This window comes from Rhincodon typus, chromosome 1 (assembly GCF_021869965.1).
Source record: "Rhincodon typus isolate 14 chromosome 1, sRhiTyp1.1, whole genome shotgun sequence".
NCBI lineage: Eukaryota > Metazoa > Chordata > Chondrichthyes > Orectolobiformes > Rhincodontidae > Rhincodon > Rhincodon typus.
In genome coordinates this window covers 110,904,536-110,913,056 of record NC_063332.1, presented here as the reverse complement: position 1 = coordinate 110,913,056, position 8,521 = coordinate 110,904,536, and positions in this window count along the sequence as shown.

Genomic DNA, 8,521 nt, shown 5'->3' with positions numbered 1-8,521 from the left:
TGTCACTGAATCCTGTCTTTATTGTTATAGTTCTTTCACCCCTTTTATGTATTTAAATCAAAGCGTTTTAACTAAAATTTATGTAGCAGTGCAGAACAAATTTGAAATATTATTTTGACACTGAAGAGCTTGAAAGGAGCTTTATAATACAGGTTTCTTTCCTTTGCATGACAGACAGAGGCTAATTGCTGACAATGTAATAGATATAAAATTGATGCAATAATGAAAAAAGAGGGAGAGAGTTTTACTTTTGCCATTAGGCACGAACCCAAATGTTGAGGATCAGCTGTTGGTACACACCCCACGTAAATTGTCTTTTCTATTAGTTTAAAATGGGTGATGTGGAAACATGTAGGATGTCTCAAAGGCAGAGAATCTTGCATTTGATGGTGAAAGTTAATTAATTATCATGTAAATTGAAAAATGATGTTTTCAAAATATGACTGCATTTTTGTTTAGAAGTTGCATAAAAGATGAATGTCATAATAGGTAGATGTGCTATCGATATTCCTTAAGTCACTATATGAAAGATTTACAGATGTTACATTTTCATCATGTCTTTGGAGACCACTGCAGCAAATACCAACTGTCATTCAGAATTAATTACTGGTAAAATTTTCCACTCTGTGTCATTAAAACAAGCTAAAATGTCAGAATGGAAATGTAAATCCACTAATCCCACACAGTAGGCAGTCATACAAAGAATGTGGCATTTATTGATAGAGGAGCAACACAAACATTGATCTGACAATGGCTCCCTTATAGAACAATGGAATGGGGTGAATTTATTCAAGTTTCTGTTTGTGTTAATGCAATTAGTGGAAATAAATATCATTCACAATATCATTTTAAAAAGCTTATTCTATATCAAATACTATTACTATTATATCAAATACTATTATATCAAATACTAATACATATCAGATTCTATTTATTCCTAAGAAAGCATACTATATTTTCTAGAAATTGAAGTGGTTACTTGATAGAGTGGGCTATCAGGCATGTAAGACTGGGACTCACAAATTTTCTTAAAGCAGAGCAGGAAAGTAGTCTTCAACTGGAAACATTGCCTATCATGCAGAAAAAGACTTTATGAAAGTTTTTTTAAAAAGTGACTTCAATAAAAGAAATACGCTAACTGATGACTTGTTCCTCCATTTATAGACTCCCTACAGTGTGGAAACATGCCCTTCAGCCCAACAAGTCCACACCGACCCTCAGAGCATCCCACCCAGACCCATCCCCCTAGTCTACACCTCCCTGAACACTATGGGCAATTTAGCATGGCCAGTCCGCCTACCCTGCACCTCTTTGGACTGTGGGAGGAAACCGGATCACCCGAAGGAAACCACAGAGACACAGGGAGAATGTGCAAACTCCACACAGACAGTCACTGTCCAGTGTAGTTTCACTGGGTGTAGAAATTGAACATTGTAAAAAGTGTGTGTTCCTTCATTTCATGTAATGGAAAATGTAACCCAACTTTGTGAGATTTTGGAATGAACTACCAAAATCTTGGCAATATTTTGATCTTCAAACTCGTGTGCCATCAAGTAATATTGTAAACTTGTACTGGCAATTTTGCACAAACTGTCATGCGAGGTATGAAACAAGCCATGTATTTCCCTGAAAGGGAGGGAAAGTTGTTCCAAGCCATGTGTTCATCCATCCTTGCTGCTACTTTATTTTGCATCAGGTTTCTCCCTGCCCATCAATGTAAGAAGATCAAGAATGAGAAAAGGGTATAGGAAGCAAATATAGAGTCATAGAATGGTTACATTGTGTGTGTGTCTGTAGTGGGGGGTGATGGTGGGGTTGGATGGTTCAGTTGACTGGATTCTGCTTAGCAATGAAGCCAACAGCACAAGTTAAATTCCCATGCTGGCTGAAGTCATTAGGAGGATCCCACTTTGGAGCTTGCCCTTTGCCTGAGGTGTAGTGACCCGCCAGTGATGTCTGCCTGATGACCCAGCAGATCTATGGTCCTCTGGGATTATGGCAACTTTACAGTAGAGGCTATTCAGTCCATTGTGTCTGTGCTAACTCTCTGCAAGGGAAATTTACCTAATTCTACTCCCTTCACCTTTTCCCTATGACCTGCACTTTTCCCCCTTCATAATAACTCCAGCTCTCTATTTCAACTCAACCTGCCTCCCTTATGCTGTGATGTATTACAGTAAATGCCATCAGTAGATGTATTACATTCCAGGCCCTAACCATACACTACACTTTTCCCCATGTTGCTACTGTTCTTTTGTTAATCACTTTAAAGCTGTGTCCCTTCATTTTCAATCCTTCCACCATAGGAACAGCATTTCCTTGTCTAATCTGTCCCTCGTGATTTTCAATACCTCAATTAAATCTCCTTCTGTGTGCCTTCTTTAATATCTTTACATCATTTTTAAAGTGTCATCCCCAAAAATGGACACTACTCCAGTCGAGTCAATGTTTTTGTATGCAAGTTTAAAACCGTCTCCATGCATTTGTAGTCCGTGTGTCAATTTATGGAGTTCAGGATCACACATGTATTAGCTGGCTGGATGTAAAACGCCACCCCTCACTAAGAAGAAAGTCCATCTATAAAGTTAGCAGCTGAGTGGAGGGCAGTATGCCTTCGTTAACATTTTAGAGTGGCTTTTGGCTGAAGCTGGCAATACAGGTACGGCCCAGGAACCAAGAACTAGAAAAAAAAAATCAGAACAGGAGGAGTTCCTTGAGCCTGCTCTGCATTCAGTAGGTTCATGGCTGATCTACTGTTCCTCATTTCCACTTTCTTGCCCCTACCCCTTAACTTTTGATTCCCCTACTGATCAAGAATCTATCTCAGTCTCCTATCTACATGAGGACTCTGCCCCTACAGCTCTTTGTGGCAAGGAGTTCCAAAGACACTCAACTCTCTCAGAGAAGAAATTCCTCCTCATCTCAGTTTTAAATTGGCACCTTTTATTCTGAGACTATGCTCTCTGATCCTAAACTCTCCCATGAAAGGAAACATCCTCTTATCATTTCCTCTGTCAAGCCCCTTAAAAATCCTAATGTTTCTTCTCATTCTTCTAAAGTCCCATGAGTAGAGTCCCAATCTGTTTAGTCTTTGCTCATGACAAATTCCTCCATGCCAAAGATCATCCTAGTGAACCTTGCCTTAACTGGCTCCAATGAAATTATACCTTTCCTTAAATAAGGTGATCAAACCTGCTTACAGTATTCCAGATGTGGTCTCACCAGCACCTTGTACAGTTATGGTAAGACTTCCAACTCTTGTCCTCCAACCTCCTTGAAATAAGTGTCAACATTCAATTAGTCTTCCTGGTCATGTGCTGTACCTGTGCTAGATGTGTTTCATGCACAAGTGGCCCCAAGGCCCTTTGTGGTGCAGCTTTCTGCAGTTTTTCTCCATTTAAATAATATTCTGTTCTTTTGATCTTCCTTCCAAAATGAACAATATCTCTCTAAACAATAAACTCTCAAACCAGCCTGCTCACCTACTTTTTGTCATTTGCAAAGTTGGCTATACTACATTTACTTCCTCCAAGTTGTTAATATATATTGTAAACAGTTGTGGTCCTAGCACTAATCCCTGTGGAACTTCAATGGTTACAGGTTACCAACTTGAAAAAGTTCCCCTTATCCCCACCTCCACCGCACAACCGCCCCCCGCCACCCTCGCTGTTCCTGCCTATCAGCCAATTCTCTATCCATGCACATATACTACCTCTAACACCATGGACTCTTATGACTTAATCTTCTGTGAGGCACCTTCTCGAATGCCTTCTGGCAGTCCAAAAACGACACATCTTCTAGTTCTGCACTTCAATTAAAACTCCCTCAAAACTCTAATAAATTAGTCCATGATTAGATTATAATTTTTCAATGTTCCTTAATACTTTGTTAAAAATTGACTCGAACATTTTTCCAACAATTGAATCAAAGTGCCAGAACCCCACAGGACCAGATGGCAATTTTCCTTGCATCTTGTTCAGTTACTGTTCAAAGAGATTATATAAATTTGCATCTGAACATCCACTGGATTTTGACAAACATGCTTCACATAAAAGGTCTAAAACCTATTCGCAAAGGTTTGTCATATTACTAACGGTAGTTTAAGGTGTCACATACATTAACAATTAGAATATGTAACAAACCCTCATTTTGATCGTAAATTTGAATACTAGGAAAGGTGGGCCATCACTTCAATGGTCCTCACTGAGTGATGTGTAACCTGCCAGAACAGCAGAGAGAATGAAGGTTGTGCTGAAACTGCTGATACCACTGGAGATACAGTAAGGAAATAGGAAAATCCCTAGAACTCATTTTATATAAAATGTCCTATACAAAGGCTAGAATTCTGCAGGTGGTGTAGGAGCAGCAGGAATTGGAAGCATGTATGCACAGATCATTTAAAGATTGCAGGGTAGGTTGGTCAAATTAATAAAGCTAGCACAGGAACAGCACATGATCAGGAAGACTAATTGAATGTTGACACTTATTTCAAGGGGATTGAAGAGCCCAGCTAATGCTTGTCCAACAGGTTCAAGATCCTTGCAGGCTGAATGGATGAGCAAAGACAGTCGGGAGGATGAACAAACTAACCACTACTGTGTGAACACAGGAACTACTGATCAAAACAGCTGGGAAGTTGTAGGGAATTTGCTGTCCAGGTATCATTACAATTCTAGGTCTACTTTACCAATACCTCCCCAATTCTATAATGGCAGTTAAAAAGCAATGCTTCACTCGGAGAGAAAGATATTCTATTTGTCCATCAAGTTTGCAGCCATCAAGTCAAAATGATAATAGTTAAATATTAAAAGTAGATAAAAAGATAGCAAAAGTGGACTACATTCATAACTGAAACTGAATACAAACTATTTAGGCAGTGTGAATTAATTAGTTCAATATGCTAGTTGGCTAAAATGTGGTGCAGAATGACATCAGTGGCACAGGTTCAATGTCACTACTGGCTGGGATAGTTTGTGGAGGCCTGTCTATCCTACACAATGGTGTCCCCAGGTTATGGATAACCGATCAACTCTGAGTGCAAGGCATGCCTATGATTCTTCATGGATTATGGCTTATTACCTTATCTTACACGCAATAGATCATGAAGGAAGAATTAACAACCTCTTCAGATATACTGTATAATATAAAAAGATTCTGTATGAATTAATTTGTCTTTACATTCATGGTGGTTAGAAGTATCGCATTCACTTTTCACCAGGAATTGCAAGAACTGCTTAACTGAAACAAATTCTCTTTATAACATATGATTCATTTTTAAAGTTAGATTTTAAAAATACTTAGCAATACTACATTAAAATATTACAACAGTTCAATTTACCCACAAGGCATGAATCAGAATATATTATTCAACTGTGGAACTCAATGAAGGTTTGTCAGCTCAATCAGCAAGGGACTCATTTTGTCAATTAAGGTGCAAATCTCATGTACAAGTTTCCAATTAAACAAGTCTACCATTTAAGAGACTGGTAATCAATGCACAATTATTTCATTCAGGTTACAGAAACACCTGGTATTTACATTGGTATGGTAATTATTCATTTAAATTAGTGAAACAATTTTAAATGTAACACATGCTACACTTTTATACAAGTTCTAGATATATTGTATATAATTTAACATGAACTCAGCTATCACACCACAACGGATTAGGTTGGAGCTCTGCAGTTCTGCTACATCCAATCATGAATGGTAGTGGACAACTAAACTACAAATCTCAGTGAGGAAGCCAGCCTGACAAAAAACAAAAGTGACAACATTTGCACCCATCTTCCACAACTGCAAATGAATGATCTATTTCTGTCTTATCCTAAGAAACCGATCATTACAGATGCCAGTCTTCAGCCGATTAAAGTCACTTAGTGATATCAAGAAATAATTGAGTACATTCGATAAGCCAATGTTATGGCCCTGACAACACTCTGGCTATAGTACTGAAGACCAGTATTCCACAGCAAGCCATAACTTTAGCCAAGGGGTCCAATGCAGTGTATACATTAACCCAACAGTCATGAAAACATCAGGGGTTGGTGGAGGAGGATGAGGAGGAGAATTTCTTCCCCGATCACACCTATCACATATGATAATTGCGGTTGTTAGAGGCCAATATTCATTACTCAGACAAATGTGAATAATTGAGGAAAAGGAAAACAATTTTGTTAAGGGCAAATTGTGTTCAACTAATTTGCTTGAGTTTTTCATAAAGTAATAGTGTGTCTTACCAGCAAAGCCAAAATCTGATGAACAGAAGGGACACAGGGATAGTGGCAGCATGGATACAAAGTTAACTGAGTAACAGGATGTTGAGTTTAGTAGTGAATAATTGCTTTTCTGACTGGAGAATAGTGGGGTTCTCCGGGGTTGGTATTTGGACCACTGATTTTCTTGATCAATATCAATGACCTAAGATCACAATTTCAAAATTCGTGGATGACTTGTTAAATGTGAGAAGGAAAGTGATAAATTCAAGTGGTTATGGACATATGGTGGAATGGGAAGATGAAACGATGCAGTGAAGTGATTCATTTTGGTAGGAGGAATTAGCAGAGGCAAAATTTTAAAAAGTTGAATAGGAACAGAGACCTCAGGGTATGCGCATAAATCATCAAAGGTGTTTGGAGAAACTGAGAAAGTGATTTTTAAAAAAAAGCTTACGGGATACTGGACATTATAAATGATGACATATGAAGTTACAGTGTCCCCTTATAAAATGCTGTTTTGATTTCCACTTGGTTAGCATGTCCAATTCTGGCATATCTGAAAGAATGTGAAACCTGTAGAGAAGGTGCAGAAAATGTTTACAGGAATAGTTCCACAGATGAGGTATGTGAGTTACATGAACAGTTTGGAGAAGCTGGTGGTGTTCTCCTTAGAAGAGAGAAGGCTGAGAGGAGATTTGATAGAGGGATTAAAAATCACGAAGGGCCTGAATAGGTAGATAGATTGAAACTGTTCACACTGGCAGAAGGGTTGAGGCCCAGAGAACATACATTTAATGTGATAGAAAAAGGATTCAAAAGGGAGCATGAAGGAAAACTTCATGATTGCGCAAGTGGTTAGGATCTGGAATGTACAGCCTGAAGGGGAATCCATCATGGCTCTCAAAAAGGAATCTGATAAACACATGAGGGGAAAATAACATAGCACTATGGGGAAATGGAAGGGCTGGCTCTAGCAAAAAGATCCCTACAGAAGTCCAGAACAGATTTGACAGGCCAAAAGATCTCATTGTGTGCTGTAAACCATTCTGCATGACCTTGCCACCAGAACGTTGCTGCAAGTGTTCCTCAGGACAAATCTCTCGGCCCAGCCAGCTTTAGTTGCTTCATTAATGATATTCCCTCCACCATAAGATCAAAAGTAAGAAGGTTTGATGATGATTGGTAATAGTCTGTTCCATTTGCGATTCCTCAGTTAGTGAAAGCCTGTGCTCACATCAGCAAGACCTTGGCACTATAATAGGGTTGGGTCAATAAGTGGTAAATAACATTCACACTGCAAGAATGCCAGCACTGACCATCTTTTAAGAGAAAAATCTAGGCATCTCTCATTGACATGCAGTGATATTAGTCTTGTCAAAGCTGATCATTAATGTCTTAGGGTCCTCATTGATTAAACACAACTGACATTTTACATAAATACTGAGATTACAAGAACAGTGTGGGTATATCATGATAAGTAACTCAACTCCTCACTCTCAACAGCCCATCAATCACCTCCAAACTGCAAATCGTGACTGCGATGGAATATTATTCACTTGACTGGATGAATGCAGCTGTAACGCACTCAGAAGCTTGAATCTATTCAGCAGGGTGGCCTAATTGATTGACACTCCGTCCACAAATTCATTGTCTCCATCACTGGTATACTGCAGCAGAAGTGTGTTTTCTCTACAAGCTCTGCAACAACTCACCATGGCTGATTCGAGAGCAACTTTCAAACCCAAGTCCTCATTCACCTAGAACGGCAAGAGCTGTAAGAGTAATTGGAATATAAATTGGCCTGAAGTTTATCCTCACGCCACATCCTATCTCGACTTGTACTATTTCAACATACTTGTCAGATCAAAATCCTCCTCCAACTGCACTGTGGTGTACTGTAACTACTGAAACTTATGTAGTGGGAGAGAATGATTCACCAGAAACTTCAAGGGCAGTTAGTGATGGGAAACAAATGCTAGTCTTTCCAGCGATGCTAAAACCTTGTGAAATAATGAAAAACATTAATGATGGTGTTATCAATGATTATAATTTTATTTTATATGTACTTCATTATTTTCATTTTTTTCATGCTACTGTTTGTGGGTGTGTATGAAATGTGAAATGCAATTAAGAGTTTTAAAAAATTGGAAGTATTTCTTAATTAATTGTTTGATTATTCATTTATATCAAAAAGCTGTAAATGATTCGAAGACTGATAATAGCATGCTGGAAAACACTCCACCTCTGAATGGTATTCATGTGTAAGGGACTCCACTCAAGTAATAACAGTGATAACAAGGTGT